Here is a 14,408-nt window from a genome sequence, read left to right on the forward strand (position 1 = left end):
CACAACAACTTATACAGTACAAAATTTCAGTAATATCTTTATTCCGTATAAACAAGTTGTTTTTTTCTATCGATTTTGCCAAATTGCCAATTGTGAGATATGCGACGTGGACATTTTTGAAGTCCAAGATATGGCTATCAACAAAAATTAATTACAAAAAATAACAGATTGCTCTAGCGTCAAAAAAGCCATGATATTAATACGCATAAAGAATTGCTCTATACTGTTTCAATAGTCACTTGAACACATTATTTGCAAATGTTTCTTTACAAACAATGTTAAAGATAAACTCCCTCATTTCTCTTTGACATATAACAGGACAATCCAAGGCAATGGAGCAAATGAGTGAGTATAAAAGTATAGTCTCATATAATGCATTACGTATGTTCCTGCGGATAGGGGATCACAGAAAGACAAAGACAGCATAAACAGAGTATTATTTTAATAACGCATTGCCTATTTACAATTGTAATTCCGCAATCTGAAACTTCCATCTTTAGCTGCCAGAGAGAAAAAGAAATTTTTTTCAAATTTCGTGTATCCTGAAGTTTAAAACTGATTGGTCTCTCTTGCGTACTCTAGAAAAGGAGAGAAGAGAAAGAGAAATGGCTATTGGAGGTATGTTTCTTCACTTATGCATGATTTTCAAAAGGATTCTTAACCTTTCATTGCGTTTCTGATGTGTGTATATGAAAATATGTGCATAAGATTTCAGTAGGTAAAATTATTTGCTTCGATGAATGTTCGACTCTGGCATTTTACACTGAACTGGAATTTATTTAAGCAATTATACCCTGTTATTTCTTTCAGAACGATATCGACAGGATTTAAAAGGTGAAATTTAAAACCTCCTTAAGTCCAAAGTAAATGCAGACTCAGCCACTTACAGATACAGTACAACACACGCGCGCGCGCACACACACATACACACACAGGCTTGATGATACTCTCTGCATGCTAAATCAAGCACAGGAACAATAACAATGTAAGAAAATCTGTAATAAGGTCAGTAAAAGGCCTTGTTGAGTTAACTGCAAAGTCTTGTAGGATAATGTACATCGAAAGTGGTCACTATCATCCAGGGCAAGATAACGGGTTATAACATAGAAATGGCACAAAATTTATTCAAAATGTATCTTTATATATCTAACTTTGATTTTTAATGTAAACATCAACAACAGAAAACATACACAAGTAAATATGCCTAATGCTGATTTTAAGCAAATGATTAATGGGACATATTCTAACATGCCAGTATCAGCAAAGTTATCTGTTGTCAAAGTAGTGTATACATTTGCGCACATATACTACCTAAATCTACACTGTACTGATAAGACTGCGATTGAATTTCCCATCGAAAAATGAAATTAGATTTCAGCGATTAGGTGAAGGAAGCATCACCAAGGCCATCCTCCTTTAACTATAGTCATCTAAAGGAATAGGACTCATAAACCTCTCTGTAATCTACTGATGTTAGTCCTCATCTATACTTGGGAACATCGACAGAATAATTGTCATCCCTTAAGTTCGCCGAGCAGTAAGAAGGTCCCCTAATATTAAATTAAGGACATTCGCTACTGACATTTTATGGCCCGCCAAACCTTTCAGGCTATGTCAAAGATAAATGCACCTATATTATCTAACAGTGATTATGATTATTGACACCTCGGTCACTCAAATGATTAGCGACAGCATTCCGGCTTTGACTTATTACAGTGATTCATATACTGTATCACTTCATACAATATTTAGACAATTTTGAGACCAATCCTGACGGGTGTAGCATGCTAGCAGGGTACGCTTACCCATTCCGGACACCTGGTACCACCACTAACTATCAGTGGTTCAGGATGGTCCTACTTAAATTTGTTAATCCCAAATGTCCCATGGACCTAGTAATGTATTACCATGAATGAAAATGATTATTGGACCAGTGTAATGTCATATTATATACTGAGATTCATGTGCCCGTTTACCTATGGGAGAAATCACTTTCTCATCCGTGCACTAGTTTTACTAATCACTCCAAAGTCCAGTGCCCAAATTTTGATGGACTTTGTAGTTGTAGTCAGCCAAACTGCGTCCGAGTAATGGGCAATCGTGTATATTTCTGAACTACCTCTATTCTCGTTACTGCACTTGTTGCTATCCGCCATCGTTCAATTCATAAACAAAGGCAGCTCGAGATTTGGAAAACCGCTGCTCACTCATATAGTAGTGGCAACAGAGGAGCAGGGATGGTCACATCTCATGATATTTTTAAATTCCAGCTAAATCCAGTGTATCATACGTGCATGCCTGTTCAGTGTAAATTACAATAATGCATCACGCTTTGTCCTTCTTACACCTCGATTTCAGCCTAGATCTCTGTAAACAGTTACAGTATGTCGCATACATTGCTTTGCGCGTTCTAGACTTATCCAGTTAACAAATGCCGTCATAATGTGTGTCAGTTTGCAATGGAAAGCGGCTATCGTTTTTTTCTGAAAAATTGACAAAATGGCGAAATCGATAAATGTTTGAAGATTGCAAGCATTTTTATCTCCAAAGCAATACTCAACATCATATTAAAGACATATTATCATTCTATAAGGTATAATATGTCACAGATCTGACCTAAGAGCGAGCACAGCGTGAGGTATTGACATTGAGATTATTATTCCCACAATTGTACATAGCATGCCAATCACTATGTTTGCTGCATATTTTTGCCAAAGTAGCGCAAGTGAAATGTTTGTTACCAATAATTTGTACAACTTCGATGCACTTCGTAGAAAACAAATGTATGGTTTTATGACACGCTTATCGAGAAGTGAAAATATGATCGTTAGGCTGGTACATGATCATCTTTATTTCATCTCTGATATTGTAAATTGTGGATCGATTCCCTGTACCTTTGATTTTGTCTTTCACTACCAACACAAAAAATCATATTTTTGTAATGCTTTAAGAAAATTTTTCTACACGTGAATCATGAATTATATGGACTGATTTAGTCCGAAATAAAGTGAACTAAAATAAATAAATAAAGTGCTTGAGAGGGACAATGGCTATCAAATATTTTCAAAAATAACAATAGATTTCAGTAACTTAACATTAAAGTGCCTAGCAATCAAGTTTGACGTTTGAAAATCAATTATAATGGTCAAGTGACATTGCTAAATCAGGGTAGAATTGTAACAGAGACCTGGAACAAAGGAATACTGAACACATATTAGAACTGTTGATGGCGCTCCACAGTAGATTTAGAATTCTCAGGTGTGTTAGCAGTGTTTATATTCTGGTTTCCTGACCCGTTCCTATCGTCCGCTGACAGCGCTGCTAACGACAATGGGGTCAGGTATAGGGTATTCTAAGCAAGGCTATCATTGGTTACGAGTGCAGTGATTGCATTTAATTTATTTCTAACTTGAAGCTACCTTCGAATTTCATGTGCCCATGGAGTCATTTTACCTACATAGTTTCCCCAACCAAGAATCCTATGTCGACATTGAATGAAATATAAAAATCATTATGTTTTGAGTCATTGCCATACATGCCAAAGGTCGCCGTGGACACTAGATCACGTCACATCTAAGAAAAAAAATGTATACAATAATCGTCATTTCACCACTAAATACCATCATAGCAATGCAGACAACTTTAACATTCGATGTTTGAATTTCTGAGCTTACCACTATACAGATGTGCTGATCACTTGGTCTTGTCAGGTGACTATGCTCATTAATATGCAGTCAGAGTTCTGACTGAACATTAGCCCATACATGACCCTTTTTCGTTAGCAGATCAGCCAACGGTAGAAATGCATCAGGAAACCACACTCCATTATGTATGGCATAACGATGTATGTCTCGTGAGAGCTGGCATGTTTCAGAATGGTGGTACAGGGTGATTATGGAACCTAGCTTTTAACAGAGACTGCAAATAATCATTTCAATACAAATTTCATACTGTTTTGTCCTTTTTCCGAAAAGTCCGTTTTCGGATAGGAATTGTGGTAGATGGCATCTTTTATTTCACCTAATCTGTAACTATGTAGTCAAAATGGCTTCCTCCATGTAAACACTGGATTTGAATCCTTTTCATACTCGTAGGTATATAGAGATTCCATTTCATTCCACATACGTGCATATACGTTATCTAAATCCTGTCTTCACAAATGGCCTTCGGCCGCTCTCCCTGTTCTTGCTTTGATAAAACTGTAACAGCTCTGATACGGGTTTTGCAAATCTCAGACGTACCGTATACATGTCTGAGCACACTCAGACCCTTCCGCCATACAATCTTAGGCTGCAAAATCAGCATCAGGGCCTTAAAGATTACAAGTACACTATTAAAGGGCAGCGCTGATAAAAACTTCATGAAATATTTAAACATGGCGTGGATTTGTAAGGAAAAACACAATACACATGCAAAACTTACATTGTTACGTAAGTCATTTCTCCCACTCATGACCTGAGTTAGTTTATGCAAATTTGAGGAATCTAACTTGAACAAGTGTGTGCCTGAATCTACCAAAGCACTCTTTAAATTCAATTTAGAAATGCAGACAGTTTTGGAGCTTAAGGAATTTGCATTGGAAAAAAAGCTGCAAATCGAAAGAAAGACAGAATGAGACAGAATTAGAAATGGTATAAATGCAAAAATGAGAAAGAATTAAAATGGAAGACAGACAGAGAGAGTGGACAAAAACAGTGAACAAAAATTAGAATAGCATTGACTACAGAAAGAAATAAGAAATTAAACATTCAGAGCTTCAACATATCAGAATAATAATTTTCTCTTCTGACATGTTTTACATCACTAAACATTTTAGGTAAGTTTCCGCTGCCAACAAAGTTTGTTGACTAGTGTTTCTTTCATTTTCAGAAAATTTAACTGAGTCTGTATAGGCCTAGGAAATTCTCACTGTATAAAAAGCCTACAATACTTCCTGTATAAAAAATTGATTATTGGCTGTATTTTAGCTGAAGAGTGCATATACAGAAGAATACAGTCAAGAAAAAAATCCATTTTTTGTGTTCAGCAAGCCTGTATTCATGTTGATTCATGTGAATTCGCGTGCATTATACTATATAATACAAGCAACTCATTAATGTGAATATATCTGAATTATTGGGTTTTCATGCCGTGTCGGGTCTTTGCTTTAGCAGAGCACTTTGGTGGATAAAGCCAGAGAAATTTACATTTAGTTGTCGGTAGAGCAGGCTTCAGATTATGATACTGTGAACGAATTAATCCTTAAGGCTTTGAGTTTGTGCCTGAAGCTTACCATCAGAAGTTTAGAGATTGAATTAAGACATTGTGGCATCAGGAAAAAAAACCTTTGATGAGACAGATTCCTTCATTACAGTTTCCGGTATCAGTACTCAATCTCAAAAAATATAATCTTCGTCATTCTCATTAAAGAAAAAATATGTTTACTGAACAATGTATTGTTTACTGTACACTGTATTCATGTTTCACAACATAAAGGAAAATACTCAATTTTATCTGATAGCAGCATTCTAAGTGGTCTCTTTTCATCAACAGTGTCACCTCTTTCCTATCTACATATTAAGTTGACTTAAACTTGTCCTATAAAGGTATTTTATCTTTACAAATATCCTATCTTAATCTCACCGCTAAAATATGCTAATCTCCTGTAAAGGGCAACGCACACAGACATACCTCACATATGCAGTTGGTGAGAGTTTAAGGTCATTGTCCACCACACTCATGATCTGAGATTAAGCAATCTAGAACATTCTTAAGGTCACTGTTCTTCATGACTTTGAATTCAAGGAAAAGGAAAAGGAAGAGAAAGACAATCAGAAGAATATCGACTACAGTTAGAAATGAAACGTTTAGAGCTTGAACAATCGGAAAAATTCTCTACTTCAGACAATTTTGAATCACTAAACATTTTAGGTTAGTTCCCTCTTCCAAGAACAGGATGTTGACAAATATTTTCTTCATTTTGAGAAAATAGCTCAGAGTCTGAATTGGCCCATGAAGTCCTCTGTACTTTTGCAGAGTGCTTTTAAAGATTACAAAGATTACAATCTACATTCGGTTGTCAGTAGAGCAGGCTTCAGATTATAATACTGTGAAGAAATTAATACTTAAGGGTAGTAAGTTGGTGCCTGAAACTTACTATCAGAAATTTAGGTATTGTGAGAAAGGAAAGGATCAAACTTATGTTGAATTTGCTCGAACAAAGAACAACTTTTGATTGTTAGAGTTCCTCTGAAAACGTTTGTCAAAATCATGAAAAGCTGAGGCAACTCATTTTATTTAGGAATTTAAAAGGTGCATCCAAAGCTACATTACGACGTTTATCAATGAAGAAAAGGCAGATCCGTTAGAGGTCCCTACATGTTTGGCCGATGATTATTCATCGACCCACAACACTTCATTTGTCAGCAAAACATTCAGTAATTTTGATACTAAACGGTGCAGGGAAATTTAACTCCTCCTTTTCATTTAAAAATTTCTCAAAGGAGAGTAAAAGTCAAATGATAACATTTCACAGAGTTCAAGTAACACTCCTGCGTCATCAGATCCCTAGTCTCAGTCTCCTTCTTGCAAATAATTGCACACCTTCTTGTAATGATTGTAAGAAAGATGGCCATTTAATGTCAAATTTTCTCAATTGAAAAAAAAAACGTGAAGGTCAAGGTGGTCAAAGTGGATTTAAGCCCATTGGCTTTATTTCTTCTTTATAGCAATTAGAGTCTAATAATGTGTGCAACTCATTTTCTAAGGTTAAACTCCTCATATCCGCAATTAATGTGGTCAAGTAATCACAATCATACCTATCCGTAATCCATAAAACTTGGTCAAAATTCTTAATACACTAGTTATAAACATGGACACAAAAGAGCACAGAACAGACAGTAAAACACCGGTATTCTCAACAAAGTCAAAGTCATGAAAGAAAGATATATGGACCTCTTGGCAAAAGGCCAAGAAGTGATGTCAAGGTCAATTCTTCTCAAGATGGCATTATGGATATTTTCGGACCATGTATTTACTATGGTCTAATACAACTTTCTAGTGATACTTGGGCTTCCCAGACTCTTTTGTTGGCAGATACCCTGCCATTTCTGAACAGTCATTTTCAGGTTCTAAAGTTCTTATTATGGGGGGTAGATTGTAATGACTACATTCCTGTTCCTCTCCATCATGTCTATTTCTTCGGACTTGTGTTTTTGGACCTGTGACTTTAGGAATTAGGCCTTTTTGCTTGGGGACAAGGTCATTACAAATCCGATTGTGACTGACAAACCCAGTTTAGATCATGATCAAGAGCCAATTGAACAAGAAATTCCTGAATGTATCCTGCATGTGATGTCACTCGAGTCATGTCAAAGAAAACTTCTGAAAATCAAAATATTCTCAAAAATGACGTCACAGACATTGACTTCAATGACACCTTTCTTAGTCAGGTGTTTGACATGGATCATTCTGTTATCCCCAGAGGATTTGACACTTCCAGTAAAACTTTTGCTGACCAAGGTCAGACGTTTTCTAGATCGAATCTCTTTGCAGGACAACAAAAAGACCCAAATATTTTGAGTTTCTTTGACAGGGTTGTTGATGAAGCTCAAATGTCGGATAGTCCTGTTTGTTATTATACAAAGTCTGGTATTCTCATATGTGAATGGAGACCTCCGGATGTATTGATTGATGATGATTAGGCTAGAAAACATGATATTGTGGTTTTATAGCCTTATTGTGCTGATATATTTCTCCTGGCCCATGAAACCCCCTGGCCTTGTCATTTAGGAGTCAGGAAGACCTATCATTAAATTGCCAGTCACTTTTATCCGCCTAATCTCAGACATGATGTGGCACATTTTGTAAAACTTTTCATACGTGTCATATAGTAGGAAAGCCAAATCAGACCATTGCAAAGGCCCCTTTACAGCCAATCCTGCAGTTCAAGCATTTCAAGAACCGTTTAATAGGATACCTATCATGTTGGGCCTGTACCAAAAACAAGATCAGGAAATGAGTACATGTTGAAAATAATGTATACATCTACACATTTCCCTATAGCCATACCACTGAGAAACATAAAAGCAAAGACTATAGTGAAAGTGTTAGTCAATTTGTCGCTTTATATGAATTCCTAAATGTGTACAGTGCACTCAAGGCTCTAACGTTATGTCTGGCATTTTCAACAAGTCATGGATCAGTTAGGCAGTAAGCATTATAGGACCTTTCAAAATATGTGTCAGAATTTCATATAAAACTATGAAAGCGTGTGAATTAGCCAGAGAAAACCTTGAGTTATCTCAACAGTCATTGAAAGTCAAATAAGATGAAAACATCTCATAGTTGGAAGTTCGAATCGAAGTTCTGAATCCATAGAAAGTGAAATATCTCAAGGAAGAAGTCAAATATATGCTGGACAATGACTTTATTGAACCTTGTAACAGTAACTTGAGTTCACCATGCATTCTTGCGCCAAAACCTGATCAAAGCTACTGTATGTGTACTGACTATAGGAAAGTGAACATCTCACAAAGGTAGACACGTTCCAAATCCATAGAATTAATGACTGTATCGACCGATTGGGAAAAACGAAGTATTTCAATGTTTGACCTACTGATGGGATCCAGGCAAGTCACTCTGACGGATTATGCTTTTGAATTACCCACCTTCGTCATATAAGACAAATTGTTCCAGTGCAAGGTGGTGCCATTTGGTATAGAGAACTCGCCGGCCACACTCCAAAGGGTAATTAACAACATCATACCCAGATTAGAAGGATTTGAAGCTTACATCGATGATGCTGTTGTGAACAGCAACACCTGGGAGGTATATATATCAAACTCATTTGGAAGTTCTTTGAGAAAGTGAGCAAAGCAATGTTGAATGTCATGCTCGCCATATCTGAGTTTGGTTGCTCAAGGGGACTTACCTTCGACATACTTTAAGAGAGGGTGAGGTAAAACCTGTTGATGCCAAAATCACTGCCATTTCAAGCTTTCCTATAATGAATTGCAAGTGACAACTGATGCCTTTCTCGGTATGGCTGATCACTACAGGAAATTCTGTCCAAATTTCTCAACCATTTGTGTCCTTTGACTAACTTACTCAAAAAGAAAGTAAAGTTTGTTTGGTCAGAACAATACCAACATGCATTTGGTACACTTAAAACCATACTTCAAAGTGCTCTAGTCTTGTCTGCACCAGATTTCAGTTTGGCATTCAAATAAGCTGTAGATACTAGTGATCTTACTGCTAGTACTGCTTAATTCCAAGATGATAGTCACAGGATAGATTATCCTATTGCTATTTTTCACACAAATTAACAAATCAAAGCATAAACACTTTACCATTGAAAACACATCGAGACACATCATTCTCGACCGCGGGCATCCGGGTACTTGCGGATTCTTACGTCATTTTTGCGTCACAGCGCTGTTGGAAGTTCGAATTTTTCAACCACCAAAGAAATATTCAAAGTTTCAATATACATAAATGACATAACTTTTAGTTCTGCTTTTTTCCACACAATTTCTGTATCATTCGCTCTTCTGTATCGTCTGATCTCTCATTCACCTCGCTCGTATGCGTTTCACCTACTGACGTCTCTCCGCGGTCGAGAATAGGCAAGAAGTCATTCCAGTATCTTGTAATATCAATATTACCAGGTGTAGTCACGAAATTGCCTATATTTATCGGGTATATAAGGGCGATTTCGCAGATCCGGGCTGTCGAGACGAGAGACGCTTTGTGTAGTTTCGTCTTCGGATTTTAGAGTCCCGAAATCGCCAATATTAACATTTATCTGGTTAAAACCGGCGATAGTAGGCTGACTCAGCATGTCAAGATACGAACCGCATTGTGTAGTATAGTCTTGTATCGGTATCAGAATCCCGAAATCCCTTATAAAACAATCATCATGAAGATGTAGAACACATCTTTGTATCTTTTACAGATTTTAAAACTCGCCGAACTTTCTGTTTTCGAAAAAGCTGTTCCGTGGGACGATGATAAAAACTGACTCCGTTTGTTCTTCCTTGAGTGATTTTTGCTCTCAACTGAACAACAGTTAATTATTATTTTTCATGCTACTGAGCATTAAAGAGTCGTAACGTGCAGAACTGCACTGCTGCAGTCATAGACTCCAATGCTTTGGTAAAGCGGTCACACATGTTCTTGTATCACCGATGACGTCACGTACGCTCCTCCCATGAGCCCTTTCGCGCCCATGGGATTCCGAGCTCATTTTCATAAATGTCGTCTACTTCGACTTCTCCTTTCGTCGCGCCGTAGTCGTCAGCGTGCAATTATGTTGCAAATTTGAGCTGCATTTTACTCAAGGGTGATTTTGGAAGGGATAAACGGTCAATGTCGCTGGACTTAGGTTTCCCTTTAACGCAGGCACGTGAACGTAGGCATATGATAATGAAGATTATTTATTCAGAATAAATGGAAACGTCCAAAATCCGAAGTCGGCTAAATTGCTTATGTACAACATTAGTAATGGCAAAGTGGGATCATTCTTAGCAAGAGGGATATTAAATGCCTTGAGGTATGAAAGCCTGTAGCGTATTTAAAAATTAGATGACAAAATTAAATCTCCCTGTATCCAAAACACAAAATTTAAGGTAGTCGTCCAGCAACAAAACTGAGTAGCCAATATTTCTCAGGCGAAAGCAAAACAAATTAATATTCAAAGATATTTGTACTCGCGATCGATCAGTCGTTTAAACATTTACACAATATACAATACATTATTGTCGTTGACAATAAATGTAGGCAATGTGATAAGAATGCCCTATTATGCACATCGTTAGTTATTCCTCCATCATGAAAAGCTTACCGTTCCATCCCCTTAATCGCTTGTTACATCGGTTAACCTCTCAAGAAAGCATAACCGATATCGTTTTAAACGTGTTTAAGTTGAATTTGTCCAGAATTTATTTCTTTATTGTGCAATCTTGATTCCAGGAAAAATAGGAAGTGAATACACTGGCACCAAATATGTAGTATTTAAGTCAGGCTTGGGTGCCTTTGATCATTACATTTATATTGGCCGATCCGCGAATGCAGCGTTTTTCAGCTAAGATATTTTTAACACTGTTTTGATAATATTACGATAATATTACATTTAAAAAGTTTTACGTACTTATAAAACTAAATTGGATTTGATTTGTGGGCATAATTACACATTTGATCATAAAATAAAATTGGTCTAACAACACATTTTCAATTCTAACAGCCTTCTAATTTAGTTGTTTGTTTTAAGTCGGTAATCCTATGTCATTCTATTGTCTCATAATGTATTATTTTCTTTCTCTACAGACAAAGAATCTCGGTATAAAGGGGTAAGAGCCCGTTATTTATACAATATTTTTGGGTTTTTTGTTCATTACAAATAGCTATTACTTGTTGACGCAAACTTAATAGTAATTCTATACTAATGAACCCATTTTTGCTATAAAGTAATTATTGTAGCCGTGATCCATTTGAATTTCGTTGAACGCAAAAACTGGACAGCAATATAACTTTTGCATTACATAAGAGGTTGTGATATCATTGGACACGTACTACTAGGTGGCATTAAAAATCCCGTTTATTATCCTAATTTAAGATACTCAAACATAATGCTGAGGATTTGATAAAGATACGCTTTTGCCCGAATAAGACTAGGAGAAGGGTAAATTGAAAATGCCACATGCTCACGCTATTCATTTGTTTCAAATATACTGTGATGAAATAATTCACCTGTGAACTGTTACTGGTTAAGTTTTCTATATTGGTAGCAATCGTGGCAGTGGCTTCACCAAAATAGAAAAAAACAGCAACATAATAACCTTAGCAAACGCAATGACGTATTACAACACCAGATCCTTTCTTGTAAATGAGTTTTCCGTGTTAAAGCTATGGTGACGTTGCTCCTGAAGAAAGAAGCTTATCATTCCTCCCACTCCAATAACATTCGCCATAGTGTAAAAGTTACGATAGACACAGAGCAAATGCCTATGAACTCTTTAAGGACCAATGCCAGAGAATGTATTTGGAAATTACCCCAAGTTTCACGTTTTCGATCAAGTATAATGTACGTTTCTTCATTAATGCAGAAATGAAAAACAAAAACATGAAAACTTAAACAAGCTGTAGCAGCGTAGTGGTGTCAATAATGTTTACCAGATTTCATTTACCAATTACAGTAATCATATGACAATAAAAATCTTCCTCGCTTCTGTTGATCACGAACGGACTTTCAAACACAGTGTCATCATCTAGCTACTTTCCTAAAAGATATGAAAACAGTTTACGGCAACTTTGTCCAAATGACGTTGCTATTACGGTCTCCAAGTTTGCATTAAATAATGCGGCGCTGTTGGTGGACTATTGTTTGACGGGCATCAGACTACTTCCGATTGTTCAGTAGAAGAATCGTGATTCAGTCAGTTCGTTTTAGATGACATTCAATCCCATTTATTCACTAGCTTTGAGTTTGATACAATTACAATATCCATTTTTAAAACTTCTTATCAAGAATCCATGCATCTCTACCGTCTTTTACATAACTCGAAAGCTTAAAAAAATGGTGGAATATGAGAAAATCGCAATTGACCTACCCTATTTTCACAAGCATGTTATCGGAACCACACATGTTTGGTTAGCTTTATGTTTGTCCCTTGGCATATTCTCACATGCCGCAAAATAGAAAGTTCAAGTCACGTTTTGAATTAAAAACCTTTCTCTATTACTTCAAAAAGAGAACCATTTCTCTCCTTTGCATAGGGTATGTCATTCTTCTTTTCTGCAAAATAGAACAATGCTGTTTCAAAGTAACGTTTTTTTATTTTGTTTTGTTTTTTATCAGAGCGAGACGAAGCTGGTAAGTGTTACAGGAGCACGTAAAATATCCTAAGTAATGTTGTACCAGTTCAGAAAAATCAAAATTGATCAGTCTTTACATAACCAACCGACATTGGAAGATAAACACCTTGGCAAATATGTTGAGACATAAAACAAAAAACTCCAAGTGAATAATGACAGTAGTAAGCTTAGCTTGTAAAGGCATGTAACGTCATCAACTTTAACTGATTATTCATGAGTCTTAAAGACTGCACATTTACGCTTATCAATGGAACGGAAATGTAAGAAAAGTGTAGATATATACAGTATTAACGATAGTGATGATGGTGATGATTTTGCATGGTCATGAAGACGACCAAGACGACGATGATGATAATGATGATTGTGATGATGATGATGATGTTGTTGTTGTTGTTGTTGTTGTTGTTGTTGGTGGTGGTGGTGGTGGTGGTGGTGGTGATAGTATCACGAGTGGCAAGAAAAGACTACGATTGTCCTAAAAACAAATAACAAAGACGTTAAACTGAGATCGACAAGAAATGCCGATACTAAAATCGATATAAAAAAATTCAGGTAAATTATTGAGTGGAGTTCGAAATAGAAATTGTGTCGAGCAGTCACTTTCTTTGTGCACCATAAGTTGAAAGTAGATGGCCATAGTAAGATACAACTCAACAAACACCAGTTATGCTTATGATATTATATTTCAATTTAAAATAAAACACATGCTAGAAGTTAAGCTCGGTATGACATTTTTGCCAACATTTTGCGTTCTCCATTTTGTGTATTCTTGATATAAAAAATGGTTGGTTCTGGTTTTAAAAATAACTACATTCAATGTAATTTACCCATAATAGTAAAAGAGATGGAAGAAGAAAGACGTGAAAGAGGTAAGAGTCACTGTGACTACTTCCGAGTAAAATTATTTTTTGAATACACGGTCAAGTGACTTGTTCAAATCTAGTCTTACGGCAGTTTCATATGAACATTCATCTGTCAAATTTGTTCCCATTGTTATGATTTTTGAAAGTTTGGTAACCTTACCCTTTGTATGTGCCAACTGATATAGACCAATGGGGAATCGTCAAAATACAAAACTAAATCTACCATGGACCGCGAAGCATCAGATATATACGTCTACTTTAAAGTCATATGTAAACCAACTTTGAAAGCATCAATCCACGGATTTGAGTTAAAACATCTGTATACATCTATAATCGAGAACAAGTCGGTATGACATTTTGCCGACATTTTTGCGTACTCCATTTTGTGTATTCTTGATATAAAAAATGGTTGGTTCTGGTTTTAAAAATAACTACATTCACTGTCATTTACTCATAATAGTAAAGGAGATGAAAAAGGAAAGTCGTCGAAGAGGTAAGAGTGACTACTTTAGAGCAAAATTATTTTTTGAATACATGGTCAAATGCCTTGATCAATTTTAGTCTTACGGCAGTTCCATGTGAAGGGTCTCTTATTCGCCTGTCAAATTTGGTCACATTGTTATGATTTTTGAAAGGTTGGTAACCTTACCCTTAGTATGTGGCAAACTGATATAGGCCAATGGGGAAGCGCCA

The 14,408-nt window shown here is 36.3% G+C and overlaps 1 long non-coding RNA gene across 1 annotated transcript; it reads left to right on the plus strand.

Moving 5' to 3' along the window:
* Window positions 1–581: 581 nt before the first annotated feature.
* Window positions 582–14,208, plus strand: LOC139124584 (uncharacterized). The gene is made up of 4 exons (XR_011549966.1): window positions 582–618; window positions 811–834; window positions 12,836–12,850; window positions 14,176–14,208. It is a non-coding gene; the product is annotated as an uncharacterized lncRNA (long non-coding RNA).
* Window positions 14,209–14,408: the final 200 nt, after the last annotated feature.

The sequence above is a fragment of the Ptychodera flava genome, chromosome 3 (assembly GCF_041260155.1).
Source record: "Ptychodera flava strain L36383 chromosome 3, AS_Pfla_20210202, whole genome shotgun sequence".
NCBI classification, from domain to species: domain Eukaryota; kingdom Metazoa; phylum Hemichordata; class Enteropneusta; family Ptychoderidae; genus Ptychodera; species Ptychodera flava.